This window comes from Chiloscyllium plagiosum, unplaced genomic scaffold (assembly GCF_037043375.1).
Source record: "Chiloscyllium plagiosum isolate Xiang-an unplaced genomic scaffold, Cpla_swu_hap1 HiC_scaffold_7, whole genome shotgun sequence".
Taxonomy (NCBI): domain Eukaryota; kingdom Metazoa; phylum Chordata; class Chondrichthyes; order Orectolobiformes; family Hemiscylliidae; genus Chiloscyllium; species Chiloscyllium plagiosum.
Genome location: NW_028270145.1, coordinates 86,405,415 through 86,428,436, shown reverse-complemented (window position 1 = coordinate 86,428,436; position 23,022 = coordinate 86,405,415).

The following is a 23,022-nucleotide window of genomic DNA, read 5'->3' as shown; positions in this document are numbered from 1 at the left end:
TTTTAAAAAGTTGGTTACATACCCTCAATCTGGGTCTGTCCTGCTTGGTACCTGACATTTGGGCTTTTGCCTGAAACGTCGATTTCGAAGCTCCTTGGATGCTGCCTGAACTGCTGTGATCTTCCAGCACCACTACTCCAGAACCTGACATTTATCCCACAAGCAGCAGACAAGGGGAAATTGGCATCCCACCCCATTTTATAGGCAGTGACCAGGAAGGTCTGCTGCATGGGGTGATGTGCAGGTGTGATGTCCTCTTCCCCCAGGATCAGCAGTGGAGGCAATTACACCAGACCATACTAGCTTAGATTAAGGTCAATGAATGCTCATTTGACTAGACAAGTTCTAGCAAGAAAGTCAATGACCTTTTTCATTCTGCTGGTAAGTGCCAACAACTTCTCTCGTGATCTTAAAATAGCCCTTCTCTCTCATCGAGTCTCATGCTCTATCATCCACACTGTAGCCTGCAGCACGTAAAGTACTCACTCTCGTGCATCTCAACCCTGACATGACTTTCCTGCCCATCCTGTGCTCTACCTACTCACTTTTTCAAGACTCCTCTCCATCTGTGCTAAAAGTAACAACTGTAACTACTTTAATCTCCAATAACACTTGCCCATGTTTCATTCCAGGGGGAATAACAGCCCATGAGAGGCAGAAAGAGTCACGAGGGGTGGTGGGTTACCTGATGTTTTGTTCCTCACTCCTTATGCAGAGAACATTCTGACTCTGACCATCCTGAGTGGCTGGTTGAGCATGTCCAAGCCCCTGGATTATTATCAGAAGCTGACCTTGATTTACTTGCTGGGATCCCTGATTGAAGGTTTTCCACGTTGACTTGACTGAATCCTGCTGACAACCAGAACAAGCTTCCTGTCTTTGATCCTGCACAAAACAGCAAGTTAATACAGAAATAAAATGAGCTTGGTAGCTAGAATGAAGGGCAAAGGGCAAAAGAGCAAGCCAAAGCAGCGCTAGGTAGGTAGGCTCAGTGAGTGAACCTGAAAACAGCAAGTAATCAGGCTGCAACCTTATCCACTGTATGAGTTGGGAATGTGTCCCAGGCCACAATGTCCTTGCTGCAGCATTACAATGACAAACAGCATGAGGTACAGCATTGAAGTGCTGAAATAGATCAGACATGTGCCATGAGGGTTCTTAGAGGCTGGGAGATATCCGATGCATGTGTCCATGGATGTGGGTTGTGTGTGTAGCCGATGCTTCTGGAGTGTGCCCTAAGATGCTGGTGCTCTTGTCCAACATGGAGGACCTCTGGAGCAAGTGGTGAGCAAAAATCGCCAGCTATCCGGCCTGACTTCTACGTTGAAAATTCTTGATCTTTAGCTTGTTTGCATTTGGTAAAATAGGAAGTTGAAAAATAATGAGGTCTGGTTTTAATAAGGGTTTAATCAGCTATAATCCACCTAATTAGCAACTTCACTGTCAGAAAAAAACTTGCCTTGCCTTTCAGCAAATGCAGAAATGATGTAGTGAGTGAAACCCAACATTGAAATAGAGCTCGTCGGAGTTTGTATATGATTCTGCTCTCACAAATTTTATGCTCCTAAAAGGTTCCTTCTATAGTTCAAGTTGCCACTTATATATTTGCATAATCAAAACTGCAGTTTTCCATGAACTAGTACAATTGGGCAGCATTTCCATTCCTGTATCTCCTTGCATTAAAATGTAATTCTTGAAGCATTTAATTGATAATCTGGTCCAGTTTTATTGATAAAGCTGAAAATGAATTCATCACAGAAATTAAGCAGTTTTCATAATTATCTAGTCATTAACCTAACTTTGATTATCTGAAAATTAAATGTTTTACTTTATAAACTTTTTACAATTTTAATTTGGTCCATACTACTCAATTTATTAATAAATAAAATACATAACTTTTGAAATAATCACATTCAGGCATAACTTGTTTTGCTAAATATTGTGGACAGGGTTTTGGACAGTTTTGTCGTTTGGACTGACTTGCAACACAGTGGCTTTTAGAACAATACAAAAGCTCACAGAAATTTGATTTGGGCTGGATGTAACTTGTTGTTTGACATTTCTTGATCTTTATATTGTTTTGAATGATAACTTTCACATCACAAACTAATGGAAACTCAGCCACATCATGGATGGATTTTGCGGATTTGCCCATTCAGTAATTATTGGATTTTCTTTAAAATGATCTATCTGCTCAAAGAAACAGTCATATAGCACGGAAACAGATCCTTCGGTCAAACTTGTTCATGCTGACCAAGTTTCCCAAATTAAACTAGTCCCATTTTCCTTTATTTGGCCGATATCCCTCTAAATGTTGTAACTGTACTTGCATCCGTCACGTCCTCTAGCAGTTCATACCATATACACGTCACCTTGTGTGTGAAAAAGTTTCCCTTTTAAATCTTTCCCCTCTTACCTTAAAATTATGCCCTCTAGTTTTGAACTGCCCAACCCTAAGTAAACCATATCCACAAGCATGATTTCCCCTTTTGTAAGTCCAGGCTGACTCTGTCCAATCCTGTCCAGATAATTACATAAATGTTAATTTTATCTTGCCAAAAAAAATGCATTGTGTTAATTGCAAAAAGCTATATTATTTAAATGAAGTAAGTAAACATAATGTATTTTCTGTTTTTAATTTGTGAGTGACAGTTGCTTAGGCCTGACAGTTTGTGATGATGTACGTGGTAATTGATGAAATATAATAATTTGTTTCAGCTTAATAGCGACCATTTCTATGGAACTGGTATTAGCATCAGGTACATCCCCTTTTAGCACGCTTTAACATTTGCTCTTTTTTTACACTTGCTAATGGACCATCTTCTCTCCCAATGATTCAGCCCATTGTTCCTGAGCTAGTGCTTTCAAGCAGCTAATTGCCTCTCTTCCCCGTGCTTATCCCAGAGTGTGCCAAATTTCCCTTTGCAAATATACATTCAATATTATTTCAAATATCATAGTGGATCTGCTTCAACCACTCTTTCAGCGTTTCATGATTGTCTCAACTGACTGTGTTGATAAAACAAAATTTCTGATCTTCCCAAAGGTTCTTTTGCCACTTGGCTTAAATCTGTGTTCCTAGTAACCAAAACCCTACCAGTGGAAGTCATTTCTCCCAGTCAAAATCCCCCTGTTTTAAATGTTTCGATTGAACCTAAGTTTCATAAACTCTCTGCTTTTTCAAAGCATTCAAAGGGACAAGAGTCACTTTTTGACACTCAAATGAAATCAAAGAATAATGGATGCTGGTTACCTGAAACAAAATAAACAGGAAGTGCTAGAAAAGATCAACAGGTCTGGCAGCATCTGTAGAGAGAAAAACTGAGTTAATCTTTTAAATCTGATGAATGGTCACTCAACTTCTTTATTCTTTCACAGGAAGTGGGCATTAATGATTTGTTGCCCATCCCTAATTGCCCAGATCAGTCTTCCACATTGCTGTGTGTCTGGAGTCACATGTAGGCCAGAGCAGGTAAGGATGATAGACTTCCTTCTCTAAAAGGCATGATGAACAAGAACAATCTCACAGTCTTAATGTGAGATTTTTGTTTAAACACCTCAAATTCCAATCCCATTATAGGTCTCTAAACATTACCCGGGTCTCTGAATGAATAGTCTAGTGATAATACCATCAGGCCATCACCTCTACTTAGGGAGCACTGTTTTTCTCTGGGCTGACATGCTGAGTTTCTCCAGCACTTCATGTTTTTATCATTTTTGACATTTTGTTAGCTGTGCAAATTTGCTCCCATGCAGCTCTCTTTCTTCCCAAAGATCTGCAGTGTATTTCCAGAATCTTCTGTTTTTGTTTCAGATTTCCAGCCCTTGTAGTATTTCCACATTGCAACTTCCGGCACAATATCTTTTCAGATTTCAGTGTTTCAATGTTGAATTTGTTATTTCTTTTTGAGTCATTATTTGTATTTCATTAACTTTTACTGTATGAAGTTGAATTAAATTTAACAAATTCATGTTTTTTTTCAGGTATCATAGCCCATGTGCATGAATTTCTTTGGTTGCATAAGATTCTAAAAAATATACCATTATCACCATTATTTTGTGGGTGGCGCGGTGGCACAGTGGTTAGCACTATTGCCTCACAACACCAGAGACCCAGGTTCAATTCCTGCTTCAGGTGACTGACTGTGTGGAGTTTGCACATTCTCCCCGTCTGTGTGGGTTTCCTCCCACCAGTCTGAAAATGTGTAAGTTAGGTGAATTGGCCGTGCTAAATTGCCTGTAGTGTTAGGTGATGGGGTAAATGTAGGGGAATGGTTCTGGGTGGGTTGCGAGTCGGCGTGGACTTGTTGGGCCGGAGGGCCTGTTTCCACACTGTAAGTAAGCTAATCACTTGGTGAAAGTTGGTTACCGCTGCACAGTTATTTTAGTCTTTACTTCCTATATTGAATAACATCAGAGACTTTTTAATTAAAAGATTGGAATTTGTGCATTGATTATTAAGGTAGTGTTTAATTTGCAGTGATTTATTTCTGATTGAGCCACTAAACAAACCATTGATCATAAGCAAGAACATGAACATAACCCTCCCAAACCTGTTCAGCCATTCAATTATATCAAGCAGAACTTCATATACAAGCCGTTCCCACAAACCTTTCTCACCAGCATTGTTTCACAGACTTCTATCAATCTCAGTTTTAAATTTACCAATTTATGTAGCATTATTTGCCATTTGTGGAAGAGGATTTCAAACTTTCATAAGAGGATGCTGATTCATAAGACATGCATTTGTCACAGTGAGAACAGTCAATGCTGTTGTAAGTTGTAGCTCATTGCTATTTCATTGGGCTCGAGAACTCTGGATGGAAAAAGGCTGATTGTCATCTTTTAACATCATGTCATTTACATTCGCTTAGTAAATAGATACACGATATACTGGACAGTGCAACTTGATGCAACTACTTACACAGAATTCACCAAGTCAAAATTGCAGAAATCTCACCCACAACTTCTTCCATTAAGGTGCACCAAATAGTCTATACCAAGTCTATACCAACTCATACCTCCTTCTCAGGGCAATTAAGAATAGTCCAGCCAGTAATGCACAATTCCCATGAATGATAAAATGAAAATAAATTGTCCATGGTATTTGTTGTCAATGTTAAGACGTGGAAAAACTCTACAAAGGGCAGATTGCATTATACAGTTATTCTCTGATAAACCCTGCAATCCAAGTCACACAAGACAACTGAAAATGTAATGTAGAAAAAGAAGTCATTATAAAATAATCTAATGAATGATTGTCTTAGAATGAGTGCATTTAATGCTACTGTGTGCACAGGAGACTTCATTATCTCTGAGAATTAGTTTAGTCTGTCCATTTTCAGTATTTAAATTGTCTATTGATAAAATCTGATTCATATTAAGAATGATTTAATTAGAAATAATGACATTTTGGAACAAAATTCACACTATGTTCAGCAGATTGATTTTTTTGCCTTTATAATTATTTTCACAATGGTTTTTGATATGCATTATATGCAGGTGAGAGGCAAAAAAAATCTAATTCTTACCATTGAGGTAAATATCAGTGATTAAGTTCTCTGCTTTCAGGGATTTGGTCAAAAATCTCAGCAGATGGCAAAAAGCATGTATTTGCGTAGGATCAACTTTGCTGGAATTAACTTTGCCTTCCAAATAGCTTTTGACCAATGAAATTAAACACTTCAGAAAACCAAAAGGAAAAAAAGCAAAGATGGCACTGAATTAGTGCAAGATATTGTCAAGGGAAGTCTACCATTTTCTGAGGCAAGTGGGGGTTGGTAGAAAACTATGTAACTGATGAGTTGCTCTTGTTCTTGAATTTTATAGTAAGGACTTGTTGGTCTTACAGTGGTATGAGGAGAAAGTGAGGACTGCAGATGCTGGAGATCAGAGCTGAAAATGTGTTGCTGGAAAAGCGCAGCAGGTCAGGCAGCATCCAAGGAACAGGAGAATCGATGTTTCGGCCATAAGCCCTTCTTCAGGAATGAGGAAAGTGTGTTCAGCAGGCTAAGATAAAAGGTAGGGAGGAGGGACTTGGGGGAGGGGCGTAGGTGGAAGGAGGTCAAGGTGAGGGTGATAGGCTGGAGTGGGGTGGGGGCGGAGAGGTCAGGAAGAAGATTGCAGGTTAGGAAGGTGGTGCTGAGTTCGAGGGATTTGACTGAGACAAGGTGGGGGGAGGGGAAATGAGGAAACTGAAGAAATATGAGTTCATCCCTTGTGGTTGGAGGGTTCCTAGGCAGGAGATGAGGCGCTCTTCCGCCAACCATCGTGTTGCCATGGTCTGGCGATGGAGGAGTCCAAGGACCTGTATGTCCTTGGTGGAGAGGGAGGGGGAGTTGAAGTGTTGAGCCACGGGGTGGTTGGGTTGGTTGGTCCAGGTGTCCCGGAAGTGTTCTCTGAAACGTTCCGCAAGTAGGCGGCCTGTCTCCCCAATATAGAGGAGGCCACATCGGGTGCAGCGGATACAATAGATGATGTGTGTGGAGGTGCAGGTGAATTTGTGGCGGATGCCAGGATGACCATCGCTGACAGATTCGTGGCCTCCGTCTGTCGTCGCCACAGCCACTTCCGCCTCCTGGGTTGCCGTCGCCGCAGCCACTTCCGCCCCCAGTGACATCACTAACCTGCACGACCACAATGCCGCATGTGTCTCCGCCCCCACGCCGATCTCCGTCACATGCCTAACCCCGCCCCACGCCGATCTCCGTCACCACGCCTAACCCCGCCCCCACGCCGATCTCCATCACCAAGCCCAACCCCGCACCCACGCTCAGCTCCAGCCCCACAGGTCTAAGCTCCCAGCCCTGCCGTGTTTTCACCATCCCTCCAGAACTACCCCTCACTGAGGATGAAAGATCAGTCCTCAGCAGAGGCCTCACCTTCATTCCCCTACGCTCTCGGATTAACGAGTTCAACACGCGGCGAGACATCGAACAATTCTTCTGCCGCCTTCGCCTCCGTGCCTACTTCTTCAACCAAGACTCTCGCCCACCCTCTGACGACACCTTCTCCAGCCTCCAACACACCCCATCCACCTGGACACCCCGTGCTAGCCTCTTACCCGCCCTCGATCTCTTCATAGCCAACTGCCACCACGACATTAACCGCCTCAACTTCTCCACCCCCTCACCCACTCCAACCTCTCACCCTCGTAATATGCAGCCCTCCACTCCCTCTGTTCCAACCCCAAACTCATTATCAAACTGGCCGACAAGGGAGGCGCGGTAGTAGTTTGGCGCACCGACCTTTACACCGCTGAGGCGAAACGCCAGATCGCGGACACCTCCTCCTACTGCCCCCTCGACCATGACCCCACCTCCCACCACTAAACCATCATCTCCCAGACCATCCATAACCTCATCACCTCAGGGGATCTCCCATCCACCGCCTCCAACCTCATAGTCTCACAACCACACACCGCCCGTTTCTACCTCCTGCTCAAAATCCACAAACCTGACTGCCCCGGCCGACCCATTGTCTCCGCCTGCTCCTGCCCCACTGAACTCATCTCTGCTTACCTCGACACGGTCCTGTCCCCCTTAGTCCAAGAACTCCCCACCTATGTTCGGGACACCACCCACGCCCTCCACTTCCTCCATGATTTTCGCTTCCCCGGTCCCCAACGCCTTATCTTCACCATGGACATCCAGTCCCTGTACACCTCCATCCCCCATCATGAAGGACTCAAAGCCCTCCGCTTCTTCCTCTCCCGCCGACCCAACCAGTACCCTTCCACTGACACCCTCCTCCGACTGACTGAACTGGTCCTCACCCTGAACAACTTCTCTTTCCAATCCTCCCACTTCCTCCAAACCAAAGGAGTAGCCATGGGCACCCACATGGGTTCTAGCTATGCCTGCCTCTTCGTAGGATATGTGGAACAGTCCATCTTCTGCAGCTACACTGGCACCACCTTTTCCTCCGCTACATCGATGACTGTATCGGCGCTGCCTCGTGCTCCCACGAGGAGGTTGAACAGTTCATCCACTTTACCAACACCTTCCACCCGACCTCAAATTCACCTGGACCGTTTCAGACTCCTCCCTCCCCTTCCTAGACCTTTCCATTTCTATTTTGGGCGACCGAATCAACACGGACATTTACTATAAACCGACCGACTCCCACAGCTACCTAGACTACACCTCTTCCCACCCTGCCCCCAGTAAAAACGCCATCCCATATTCCCAATTCCTTCGTCTCCGCCGCATCTGCTCCCAGGAGGACCAGTTCCAAAACTGGCCTCCTTCTTCAAAGACCACAATTTCCCCCCAGACGTGGTCGACGATGCCCTCCACCGCATCTCCTCCACTTCCCGCTCCTCCGCCCTTGAGCCCCGCCCCTCCAACCACCACCAGGACAGAACCCCACTGGTCCTCACCTACCACCCCACCAACCTCCATGTACAGCGCATCATCTGCCGTCATATCCGCCACCTCAAAACGGACCCCACCACCAGGATATATTTCCCTCCCCTCCCCTATCAGCATTCCGAAAAGACCACTCCCTCGTCAGGTCCACACCCCCCACCAACCCAACCTCCACTCCCGGCACCTTCCCCTGCAACCGCAAGAAATGAAAAACTTGCGCCCACACCTCCCCCCTTACTTCCCTCCAAGGCCCCAAGGGATACTTCCATATCCGCCACAAATTCACCTGCACCTCCACACACATCATCTATTGCATCCGCTGCACCCGATGTGGCCTCCTCTATATTGGGGAGACAGGCCGCCTACTTGCGGAACGGTTCAGAGAACACCTCTGGGACACACGGACCAACCAACCCAACCACCCCGTGGCTCAACACTTCAACTCCCCCTCCCTCTCCACCAAGGACATGCAGGTCCTTGGACTCCTCCATCGCCAGACCATAGCAACACGACGGTTGGAGGAAGAGCGCCTCATCTACCGCCTAGGAACCCTCCAACCACAAGAGATGAACTCATATTTCTCCAGCTTCCTCATTTTCCCTCCCCCCACCTTGTCTCAGTCAAATCCCTCGAACTCAACACCGCCTTCCTAATCTGCAATCTTCTTCCTGACCTCTCCGCCTGCACCCCACTCTGGCCTATCACCCTCACCTTGACCTCCTTCCACCTATCGCATTTCCAACCCCCCTTCCCCAAGTCCCTCCTCCCTACTTATTATCTTAGCCTGCTGAACACACTTTCCTCATTCCTGAAGAAAGGCTTATGCCCGAAACGTCGATTCTCCTGTTCCTTGGATGCTGCCTGACCTGCTGTGCTTTTCCAGCAACACATTTTAAGCTTACAGTGGTATGGTTTTAAATGATACTCACAATCACTTGCGCTGTAACTTCTACAACTAAAGCAAGTGACTCACTGCACCATTTACAATGCAAGAATGTGATGGAATACTTACGATTTGTCGAGGTGAATACAACTCAAATATAATCAAGAAGTTTGACTCCATTCAGGCTAAAACAGCCCACTTGACTGGCTGAGTTTCCACTGCAGCATTTACCATTCCACAGAAGCTGTTATGACTACAGGAGAAGCTGCAACATCTAGCATTAGGCAATGGCTCTTCCTTCCTTTCCAGTACCTTTGGAGGTTAAGGTGAATCTTTCTCATCATAGCTTACAATGTATATAAGTCAATGGTTTAGGATGCAGCATTTGCAGTCACTATAAGAGAATGTGTGATGGCTGAATTTTATTGATATTATGGTACGAGTGGTGGTGATCCAGTTTTTGAGAAGTATGTTTGTGAGATGAGATCTCACTTGGTCACTTAGATAAGGCTCAAATGCTCTGTTAGTATCTGTTTGTTGTACTGAGCAAGCTAGCAGTCATTGAGTAGTAACATTGAGGCACCAGATAGTTTGAAGGGTAGCTTGGTGGCACCATTCAATTCTACCCAGCATTGGGGGAGGGGCTTATGCAAGATTTTAGATTGGTCATTCAAGGCAGTTTGGGGTCACTGAAGAGGAGCTAAAAGATTGCAGGTAGTGAGGGTGGCAAGGAGAAGGAGATATATGATGTAGACTCCGCATTGGAACATCATACATAGATGGTTGTACTCCTGGGAAGACAGCTAAACTGTGCTGATTCCATGTAGGGGACTCTGTAACAAGTCATAAATAGCTTCATAGGTCTCATGATTTGTAAGTGCTGGTGTTGAATTGGGGTGTACAAAGTTAAAAATCACATAACACCAGGTTATAGTCCAACAGATTTAATTGGAAGCACTAGCTTTCGTAGCGCCACTCCTTCATCAGGTGGTTGTCACCTGATGAAGAAACAGTGGAGTGAATTTGCAATGACCTTCCAAAGAGCATCCCACCCTATCCCTGCAACACCACATTTACCATGGCTAATTTGTCTAGCCTGAGCACTTCCGGACCTTACAGAGAAATTTAGCAATCCACCAAACCTGCACATCTTTGGACTGTGGAGGAAACTGGAGCAGTCAACAGAAACCAGATGTGGGGAGAACATGCAAACTCCACACAGACAGTCATCTAATGCTGGAATTGAACCCAGGTCCCCAGAGCTGTGAGGCAGTAGTTCCAACCACAGAACTACCATGCCCCTGTTTAGAAAAAAAATGTATGGTTCAATCGTGGGGTGGTCTCAGGCAGCAATGTTGCAATTAATAGCAAAACATGCCGACAAACTATACCACAAAGATTGACAATGATCACTAAGATGGTCAAACCCAAAAAAGCTGGTTCCCGGACTTGACCTGACACTACAATGTAGTGAACTATGTGACATAGTTATGATCCCAGATTAGACCATCAAGTTAATGATGTGATCTGTCCAGGGACAAATATCATTTGTTTTTAAAGTAGAATCAAGCCACAAGATTTCATAGTTTTGAACAAATAACAATCAACACCCATATGCAATGTTAGAACAAAAATGCAATCTAAAATACACACACAACTTATTTCTAGCAACCAGAATTGATATGCAGAAAATATTGCTAGTACGCTGTGATTAAATAGCCTCTTTCTGCACTGTAGACATTCTATGATCTCTAGCTGCATCCAAAATATTACGTTCTTTTGAAAAATTGTTGCTAATTTACATTTTATTGCTAAGTGTTCAAAGTTCATGTTAATGCTTCCCATCCCATATAAATTATATTCACCAACTGGCTCCAGAACAGCAAATAAAATTTTAGAAGGCATATTTTAACAGTGCAGCCATCAATTTATGCTTCTTTCCCCAGCCCAAACCAATCCCAGAATATCTGTGACATTTTACTACATGGTGGCCCTGACAAAGATCAATTAGAATTGGTGGATGGTGAAAATGGCACTGAGTTGCAACACCTGATGGGTGTTCTTCAGTAGGAACCATGCTGAATGAAGATCCTTTTGATCTTTCTGGAGCATGCATGTTCTTTCCGCTCCATCATCTTGGGCTTCAACCTCAATAGCTGCCAGTGAGAGTGAAGTGTGAGTAGGAGTCTGGGGGTGGGTTGGTAAAAGTTTCAGATGTCGAGACAGGCAATGCTGTGAACCTTTTATTGCTATTAAATGAGCTGTAAGAATCACTGAACTGCAAAAAGGAATTGGAGAAAAAAACAGTGGAATAGAATATACATTGCCAGCACTTATTTCAGCAATTACTGTGAAAATTGGAAGTCACTTCTGCTTTGATGAAAGCAATCAAGCTCTGTTTGGTGTCTACTTTAGACAGGTGGATTTTACATTTGTCAAGTTAAAGGGTATATTGATGATTACAGATTGTGCCATATGATCCTAGCCTTTCATTACTCCTTGATTTAAATTTGCAAAAAGTTGGGAAGTGAATGGATTAATTCAATTAGTCTGCAAAGGGCTTTGAATGACTATAACTGCAATTTTACCTGCTCAGTGGGCAGTTGGTGGATTACAATAGCACTAAAGATGTGAGATTAATTCCGACTCTGACTGAGGGTGATTTGCTTCCTGAGAATGTGTCATGACCAGACCCAGGCAAGAAACTCTAAGTTGTTATGATTCCAAATAGTATACTTCAAAACTGTTAAGCCCCTGGCATCTAACCTTTGATAGGTCACAAACTCAGTTTAAAGAGGATCCCTTCCCTGTCGATATCTTTTATCCTACACAAACATGGTCGCTCAGTGGTTAGCACTGCTGCCTTACAGCATTAGGGTCCCAGTTTTGATTCCAGCCTTGGGTGACCGTCTGTGTTGAGTTTGCACATTCTCCCCATGTCTACGTGGGTTTCCTCTGGGTGCTCAGGTTTCCTCCCACAGTCCAAAGATGTGCAGGCCAGGTGAATTGGTCATGTTAAATTGCCCATAGTGTTAGCTGCATTAGTCAGAGTGAAATGGGACTGGGTGGGTTACTCTTCGGATGGTCGGTGTGGACATATTGGGCCGAAGGGCCTGTTTCCACACTGTAGGGAATCTAATCTAAAAAAATGTTTTAAAAGGAGCCAATCTAAACAAGCTTTCTCAAGTTAATAAAGTTGTAGTTTCATTAATTACAAACCACAAGAAGGTATAGTAATGCAGCACACATTCACACAAACTAGATATAACAGACAGGTCCAAAAGGATGTAAGTAAAAAGTGATATAGAGGTCAGGCTCTGAATTGTTTATGAACAGCAGATAAGACAATATTGCAGCCATTATTGGATGGCACCTGTGATGTTGACGTCTGCAATTGAACCATAAATATTGACATTCTTGATTTTGCAGTTTGGCAGAATCTATTGTTCTGAGTTTTGTTTTGAGTGGCTAATTGTCAGAATTCAGAGCAAGAGATTAATTCCCAACATTTTACCTAAAATGCCGGGATATTTAACATAGCAGGTTTGAAAGGTGTGGCCCAATAACACACTAAGATCAATGTTGCAGTTATTTTAAAATGTTTTTATTAAATATTCCTGATGAGTAAAATGGACATGTCTGCCAATTGGCTTTACCTTAAGATCGGGGGTGGAGGGAGGGGGGATATGGAGGTGGGCTACATACAGCACCCTTGTTATTGTCAGTTGTTGAGTACCTTCGTTTTTGAAATACCCTGACATTTTATGGGAGCAAAAATCCATGGGCTTTATGTGGATTTTGCTAAGTTTACATCTGCAGTTTTTTTAAAATTCTGTAACAGTCCTCTATTCAAAAGGAAAACACACTTTGGAATGAAGAGTAAAAAGAAAGGTCTGTAAATGCTTCCGGGTTCTGATAGATTGCTGTAGCAAAATGGAAGAGAATGGTCAACTGTTGGCAAAATCTACGAGGCATTCATCTCAGGATTAAAAAGCAGAGGACAATCAGCCAAGGAACTTCCTTTGGTCAATACACACATGATGAATTAATCAGTTCAACAGTCCTTTTCCTGAGCTTTATGTTTTCAGTAAGAATTTTTTAAAATCAAATCAGGATATTTGTTGACAAATATGGAGCAAATGACTTATATAAAACAATTGACTGAAATACCAGTTCCACGATGTATTGACCTCTCCAACACATTGTTTTCTCGTAGCCTTCTGTCTTTTGTTACTTTTACCTTTGCTTTGTCCTCAACAGGCATCACCCTGAATCCAGCTGTCTTTTTTAGCTGTTGAAGGAATTTTTAATAACTGCTATTTGGAACCTGGTTTTTGAAATTGTGATATTTGAGTCAATTGTTCCTCTGTTTCATTTCAGTGTTTTTCAAATCAAGGCTTGCGTAATTTTCTTGGGATTGGCATCACAGACACACAGACAAGCCTTTCTGGAACTTGAATCTCAATATCCAGATAATTGCACAGTGAACCGAAGGATTGAACTGCAAAGTCTGCTTCCGTGTTTCAGTTTGTTTTTATAGAATGCATCCTTAAATCAACATCTTCTACTTCAGAAGGTCATTGAATAAGCACAACAGTAGATTGTATGTTCAGGCTGTTAATCAATATATAGATCTGTTACATAATAAATGGATAAATGAACTCAAGGACCAACAAAACTGTAGCTTTTCAGCAGTTACTGGCTTAAGTCTCTTTCTTCAGATTACAAGCTCTGTGATAAACTATAACATTTATTATGCCAGATAAAAAGTCTCAATTTAAAAAAAAAATGATGGCTGTTTCAAACCATCCATCGAGTTCTTCCTTTCTGTTATGATGGTTTAGAACTTCTCAGCAGGACTAGACATCCTGAGAAATATCTTCCAAAACTGAATTAGAACTAGTGTGACTTTCAAACTCAGTAATACTTCACCCACAATTATATATTTGACCTTCACAGACATCACAGATTCTTTTGATGTTAAAAATTCTGAAGTGATTTTACAAAACAAAGAGTCCTGAGTGTTCAGGAAATGGATTCAGGAAAATTGTATGTTGTAAAATGTACAATAGCATAGTCAGTTAATAAAAGGGTAACCATTTGATTAATTTTCACATTTGTGTGTGCAGAACTGAAATGGATGATCACCAGGCATTGTCAAAAGCACATCCAGGAAATGAAAAAAGGGGAAATCATACTCTATAAGTAAAGCATCAGCCAGGTAATATACGTGCAAGAAAATTAAAATTGTAGACACTCAAGTTACATTATGTCTTCGTAATAATTTAATATAATTATCAAAAATCCTTGTTCCTACTTTCATGGAGATCACATTGATTTAATGCAGAATTTCAGATGCATGCATTATATGCTACATTACATATCCTACAGTTTTCTGCACCACTGATTTTAAAACGTAAAATCAATAATTCTTTTAAAAGCCTACAGTTTATGTGGGAAAGGTAGAAGGGAACGAAAAAGGTTCAAAAGCTTTCTTACTCAATTTTAGTTGCTTAAAAAACATCCAGCATTCTAAATAGAATGTGATTGTGAAATTTGAACAGATAAAAAAATATATTTTTTGATGAAAATTTAATCATTAAAAAATATACTAATTGCTATCAGTCTTCAGATCTTGCTTGCACTGTAAATGTGGAAACAACTGTCAGTCACTTTGAGATGTTGGCAATGTTGGAGGGAATACTTTCAAATGGTTCAAACCATGTTTCAATCTGTACTGTCTTCTTGGGCTGAAGTAGAAAGCAGGAACAAAAGGACCAATTATTTTTGGATGTCCAGAGTGTGCTATTTAGGCATGGAGACTCATTCTTTCATGGTTCAAAACCCTGAAAATGCAAAAGATGATATCCGAGGAGAATTCTGTCTGGGATTTCCAGTTTGAAGGAAAACTGAAAGTATGTTTGAACATGTTCCCTGGCTTCTTTCTTGCTATGTGCTGTCAATTGGTCAGCTAAGTACAAACATATGTCACTCTTGGGTAATAACACACACTCTAACCCAGGAGCTATGATATAAAAAAAGGTTATTTCTTGGATTCTTAACAGGAGGTTTGCTGTGATTTATATAATAGGCTTGCATGGTTTTGATGTATTGCAAAATGTAATCCTGAATAACAATGTTGTACAGTGAATCTAACCAGAAAATGTCACATGTTGGCTACATTTTAGGTTTCCTGGGGTCAGCTCATTTCCAGGATTATCTATGTACTAGCACAATTTTGATCGTATGCTGGAAACTAGCCTAATGTGGACACTAAAACACTTTTGTGCAGATAACACTTAAAAAGGACTGCAGCTCCTAAGGATATGACTGTGTAAGAAGGAGCAGTTTGTTTCAGTCTTTAGAAAGATATTTTAATCAGTTACAGTCTTTACTAAGGTAGAAACAGAGAGCAGCAGCACATTTTCCAGGCAAAGTTAGCTAAGAGCCACCCACTTTGCAAGGGATGGTGTTGGTACCATCATAGAACCCCTACAGGCCATTTGGCCCGACAAGTCCACACTGACCCATCCATACAGTAACTCAACCAAATGCACCTAACCTACACATCCCTGAACACTATGAACGATTTAGCACAGCCAATTCACCTAACCTGCATATCTTTGGACTGTGAGAGGAAACCAAAGCACCCAAAGGGAACCCATACAGACACAGGAAGAACGTGTAAACTCCATACAGCCAGTTACCCGAAGTGGGAATCAAACCCAGGTCCCTGTGCTAACCACTGAGCCACCATGCCGCCCATTGTTCCACCACTCCATGACAAGGCAATGCTAAATTACAAACCTATTCCACCATAAATACGATACTTACAATTGAAGCATTTCAAAATAAGGCTAAATTCAAACTAAAGTGTTTGTTGAAAACTGATCAACAAAGTGATGTTTTATTAATACTGGTTTATCTTTTTGGGAATGACAGTCAAAAGATGTGGTGCTGGAAAAGCGCAGTAGGTTAGGCAGCATCTGAGGAGCAGGAGAATCGACGTTTCGGGCATAAGCCCTTCATCAGGAATGTGGGGATGGTGTGAAAGGCAGCTGAGAAATAAATTGGGGTGAGGTTGCTTGGGGACGAAGGTGGCTGGGAAGGTGATAGGTAGGTGGTGGTTGATGGTGATGGGTGGAGCTGATAGGTTGGAGGGAAGATGGACAGGTAGGACAGTTCAAGAGGGTGTTGCTGAGTTGAACGGTTGGATCTGGGATGAGGTGGGAGGAGGGGAGATGAGCAAAGTGGTGAAATGGACATTGATTCTGTGTGGTTGGAGAGCCCCAAGGTGGAAGATGAGGCATTCTTCCTCCAGTTGTCAGGTGGCTAGGATTTGATGGTGAAGGCGGCCTAGAACTTGCATGCCCTTGATGGAATGGGGAGTGGGAGAGGGAGTTGAAGTAGTTGGCCACAGGGCAGTGGGGCTGTTTGGTGTGCGTGTCCCAAAGATATTCCCTGAAAGGTTCCGCGAGTTGGTGTCCTGTCTCCCCAATGTAGAGGAGACCATATCAAGAGAAACGGACAAAGTAGATGAGGTGTTTGGATATGCAGGAAAATCTCTGCCGGATGTGGAAGAACCCTTTGAGACCTTGAATGGAGGCGAGGGGGAAGGTGTAAGCGCAAGCTTCAGAACTCTTGCAGCATTAAGGGAAAGTGACAGGAATGGAGGATGGGTGGATTGGTGGGACACATGGACATAACAAGGGAGTCATGGAGGGAATGGTCTCTGCAGAACGCTGATAGGGATGAGGAGGGAAATATATCTCTGGTGGTGGGGTCTGACAGTAGGTGGCTGAAATGGCAGGGGATACTGTGCTGTATACGGAGATTGGTGGGGTGGATGGTGGGGATAGCAGCCAAGTGGAATGACTTGTCATTTGGCATGCTTCTTGTTCATATTTGCAAAATATAGCACTTTTAAAAAAAAATCCAAAAGTGTTATCAGTTGCCTGAATTTCTATTTCTTGGACTTCCCTTGGAATGAAAAGCAGAACCCATAGAATTAAGAGCTGTAGTCAATTGCACATCATCAGATATTCCTGTATATTCTTCCAAAGCTACTGATGTCAAAGATAAAAAGGAAATATAAGGTTGATCATACAAGTCCACAGGAGGCAGTACATTCTCTCTCCCATTCATTAGGAATGACCATGAAGATGACGATTGCATTGGCGCCACCTCTTGCTCCCGCAAGGAGGTTGAACAATTCATCAACTTCACCAACACATTCCACCCTGACCTTAAATTTACCTGGACCATCTCTGACACCTCCCTCCCCTTCCTGGATCTCTCCATCTCCATTAATGACAACCAACTTGACACTGACATTTTTTACAAACCCACCGACTCCCACAGCTACCTGGATTACACCTCTTCCCACCCTACCTCCTGCAAAAATGCCATCCCGTATTCCCAATTCCTCCGCCTTCGACGTATCTGCTCCCAGGAGGACCAGTTCCACCACAGAACACACCAGATAGCCTCCTTCTTTAGAGACTGCAATTTCCCTTCCCATGTGATTAAAGATGCCCTCCAACGCATCTCATCCACATCCCGCCCCTCCGCCCTCAAACCCCACCCCTCCAACCGTAACAAGGACAGAACCCCCCTGGTGCTCACCTTCCACCCTACCAACCTTCGCATAAACCAAATCATCCGCCGACATTTCCGCCACCTCCAAACAGACCCCACTACCAGGGATATATTTCCCTCCCCACCCATTTCCGCTTTCCACAAAGACAGTTCCCTCTGTGATTACCTGGTCAGGTCCACACCCCCCAACAACACACCCTCCCATTCTGGCACCCTCCCCTGCCACCGCAGGAATTACAAAACCTGCGCCCACACCTCCACCTTCACCTCCATCCAATGCCCCAAAGGAGCCTTTCACATCCATCAAAGTTTCACCTGCACATCCACCCATATCATTTATTATATCCGTTGCTCCCGATACGGTCTCCTCTACATTAGGGAACATCTCTAGGACACCAGCAACAATCAACCCCACTGTCCTGTGGTCCAACATTTCAACTCCCCCTCCCACTCTGCCAAGGACATGCAGGTCCTGGGCCTCCTCCACCGCCGCTCCCTCACCAACTGACACCTGGAGGAAGGACACCTCATCTTCCGCCTCGGAAGACTTCAACTCCATGGCATCAATATGGATTTCACCAGTTTCCTCATTTACCCTTCCACCACCTCACCCCAGCTCCAACCTTCCAGCTCAGCACCACCCTCATGACCTATCCTACCTGCCAATCTCCCTTCCCATCTGTCCACTCTACCCTCCTCTCTGACCTATCACCTTCATCCCACCCCCATTCACCCATTGTACTCTTTGCTACCTTCCCCCACCCTCCTCTCTGACCTATCACCTCCATCCCCTCCCCCATTCATCTATTGTACTCTCTGCTACTTTCTCCCCAGCCCCACCTCCCTATCATTTATCTCTCCACTGCAGGCACCCTGCCTCTATTCCTGATGAAGGGTTTTTGCCTGAAACATCTCCAAATACTGTGTATTAGATGTCTTGCAAGTCCAAAACACTGCTGAACACTTCAAATTTGTTTTTCCAACAAGTAAAGCATGTCGTTTTAAAAAAACAATCATTTGTAGGATGAAGGAGTCATTGGCTATGCCAACATTTATTTAGGCCATCTCTAATTGCCCAGAGGGCAGCTCGGAACCAACTATATTGACATGGATTGGTCAGACCTGTTTCCTTTCCTAAAGTGTATTCGATTTTGAAGCCTAAGGATCACAGAGAGGAGCTGACAAAAAAAGTGCTTCAAAGCTGTGTCAGTGTTTTCATTCACCTTGCTCAACTAAGATGTTTGTTGTAATGCTAATTAGTGAAACACTTTTTTTCAATTGTGTGATGAGGAGTGAGAATAAATGGGCTGTACCACAGTCATCATAAATAGTGAAAATGATAAACAATAGAAAACAGGCAGTGTAAACAGCAAGCTAGTTTGAAACCAGAGAAGGGAGACCTCAAGGGGACTTCAGAATACATCGGGGGGAACAGCATTTGATGAACAAAGGGAATGTGTTGTAAAGAAAGACCTAGTTTATTAAAGGCCAAGGACATGTGGTTGTTCTAGAAGACAGTTGTTCATACTAACTAACGTTACCATGTGTTAAAGGCATTAAGGCAAGAAAACATATTAGTTGGAGGTTATAAACTTTCTCATTTAGGAACAGCTGGGTTAAAGAGTGACTTAGTCAGTGGAGAAATTGTAGTTGAGTAGTATGTCAAATCCCTGTCGACCAAATTGATTTTATCTTGGGGAATGATTATGTTAATTTAAAAAGAACAGTCTCACGAAATGTGTTAGAATAACCAGTGGAAATAAAAGGGATGCTACAATGCTGAAGAGCTGGTGTATGGGAGAAGGATTCACATTTTTGGATCATTGGAATCTCTTCTGGGGTAGAAGTGACCTGTACAAGAAGGATACATTGCACCTTATTGGAAGGGGACTAATATACTGGCAGGGAGATTTGCTAGAGCTGCTCAGGAGGATTTAAACTAGCAAGGTAGTAAGGGGGTGGTTGGGGGGTTGGGAGGGGTGGGACTGGGGGGAGGGGGCCGATGGGTGTGGGAGATTGAGAAAAGAGATCAATCTGACACTGGTACAGTTGATAAAAGAAGCGAGTCAAACAGTCAGGGCAGGCAGGGACAAAGCAGAGAACAAGGTAGGACTGATAAATTAAACTGCATTTATTTCAATGCAAGAGGCCTAATAGGAAGGCAGATTAAATCAGGGCATGGTTAGGAAATAGGACTGGGATATCATAGCCATTACAGAAAAATGGCTCAGGGATGGACAGGCCTGGCAGCTTAATGCTCCAGAATACAAATGCTACAGGAAGGACAGAAAGAGAGGCAAGAGAGGAGAGGCGTTTTTAATAAGGGATAGCATTGCAGCTGTACTGAGGGAACATATTCCTGGGAAGTTATTTGGGTGGAACTGAGAAATAAGAAAGGGATAATCATCTTAATGGGATTGTATTATTGACCACCTAATAGCCAGAGGGAAATTGAGAAACAAATTTGTAGGGAGCTCTCAGTTATCTGTAAGAATCAAAGAGTGGTTGTGATAGGGGATTTTAAATTTTCAAACATAGTCTGGGACTGCCATAATGTTGAGGGTTTAGATGGAGAGGAATTTGTTAAGAGTGTACGGGAAATTTTTCTGATTCAATATGAGGATGTACCTATGAGAGAAGGTGCAAAACTTGACCTACTCTTGGGAAATAAGACAGGGCAGATGACTGAGGCATCAGTAGGGGAGCACTCTGGGGCCACTGACCAAAATTCTATTAGTTTTACAATAGTGATGGAAAAGGATAGATCAGATCTAAAAAATGAAGCTCTAAATTGGAGAAAAGTTGATTTTGATGGTATTAGGCAAGAACTTTTGAAAGCTGATTGGGGGCAGATGTTCCCAGGTAAAGAGATGGCTGTGAGGTAATTCATTTTAGAGCGAATTATACAATTAACGGAAGAGCTGAAAAATGTGTTGCTGGAAAAGTGCAGCAGGTCAGGCATTATCCAAGGAGCAGGAGAATCGATGTTTCGGGCATAAGCCTTCTTCAGGAATGAACGGAAGAGCCTTGGGAAAAGTTGATGGGCAGAGAGATCTAGGCGTGCAGGTGCATTGTACCCTGAAGTTTGCTGCACAGGTGAATAGAGTGGTCAAGAAGGCATACGGTATGCTTGCCTTCTTTGGACGGGGTGTTGAGTATAAGAGCTGGCAAGTCATGTTAAAATTGTACAAGACATTGGTTCGGCTGCATTTAGAATACTGTGTACAGTTCTGGTCGCCACATTACCAAAAGGATGTGGATGCTTTGGAGAGGATGCAGAGAAGGTTTACGAGGATGTTGCCTGGTATGGAAGGTGCTAGCTATGAAGAGAGGTTGAGTAGGTTAGGTTTATTTTCATTAGAAAAAAGGAGATTGAGGCAGGACCTGATTGAGGTTTACAAAATCATGAAGGGTATAGACAGGATGGATAGAGACAAGCTTTTTCCCAGGGTGAATGCTTTCATAATGAGAGGTCACACATTCAAGGTGAGAGGTGGCAAGTTTAAGGTGGATACATGTGGCAAGTACTTTACACAGAGAGTGGTGGGCATCTGGAACGTGTTGCCAGCAGAGGTGGTAGAGGCAGTCACGGTAGATTCATTTAAGATGCGTCTGGACAGATGCATGAGTAGTTGGGGAGCAGAGGGATACAAATGCTTAGGAATTGGGTGACAGGTTTAGGCAGTACATTTGGATCGGCTCAGGCTTGGAGGGCTGAAGGGCCTGTTCCTGGGCTGTAAACTTTCTTTGTTCTTTGTTATTTGTTCTTAATTTAGAAAATGTGAGGTGTTGCATTTTGGGAAAGAAAATCTTAACATGACTTAATGGTAAGGTCCTAGGGATTGTTGTAGAACAAAGAGACCTTGGAGTGCAGGTTCATAGCTCATTGAATGTGGAGTCACAGAAAGAAAGAATAGTAAAGAAGGCGTTTGGTATGTTTTCTTTTAATTTGTCAGAGTATTGAGTACAGGAGTTGGGAGGTCATGTTGCAGCTGTACAGGACATTGGTTCGGCCATTGTTAGAATATTGCATGCAATTCTGGTCTCCTTCCTATCGGAAGGATGTTGTGAAACTTGAAAGAGTTCAGAAAATATTTACAAGAATGCTGCCAGGGTTGCAGGGGTGACCTTGTAGAGGTTTCTAAAATCATGAGAGGCATGGGTAGGATAAAGAGACCTTGGAGTGCAGGTTCATAGCTCATTGAAAGTGGAGTCACAGATAGATAGGATACTAAAGAAGGCGTTTGGTATGTTTTCTTTTATTGGTCAGAGTATTGAGTACAGGAGTTGGGAGGTCATGTTGCGGCTGTACAGACATTGGTTAGGCCACTGTTAGAATATTGCATGCAATTCTGGTCTCCTTCCAATTGCTTTCTCTGGAGCATCAGAGGATGTGGGGTGACCTTGTTGAGGTTTCTAAAATCATGAGGGCATGGATAGGATAAATAGACAAAGTCTTTTCCCTGGGGTCGGGGAGTCCAGATCTAGAGGGGAGAGATTTAGGGCGAGAGGGGAAAGATATAAAAGAGACCTAAGGGGCAACTTTTTCGTGCAGAGAATGGTACGTGTATGGAATGAGCTACATGGACATATGAATAGGAAGGGTTTAGCGAGATATGGGCTGGGTGCTGGCAGGTGGGACTAAATTGGGTTGGGATATCTGGTCGGCATGGACGAGTTGGACTGAAGGGCCTGATTCCGTACTGTATATCTCTATGAATCTATAACATCCAAGATTGTTAACTTTGTTGTGACTAGACTTCAGGCTCAGAATTAGACAGAAAGGCAGAATTTATCAAAAAGGGAGTTGATGTGGAAATTCAGTTACCTGGTACGATGCTTAAAGACTTAAGTAAGAAGGACGAAGGTAAAGAGATTGAGATTGACAAGTTTTGCACATCTTCTTCAGTTGAAATGCAATAGATGGACCCTGAGGTGTGAGACCTGTCCTGAAAATTCTATTCAGAAACTGAAACAGAATCAATTGCCTGAATGTCAATATTTAATTTTCTTATTTGACCTATTATTCCCCTATTTAACCTGTTCAGTGTGTTATTACAAACCACTGGAGCAGGTGCAACTTGAACCTCGACCTCCTACTCCAGGGTTAGAGACCTTTCCACTGCACCACATGAGAGCCCTAATATTAATATTTAAAATATTAGTTTTAAT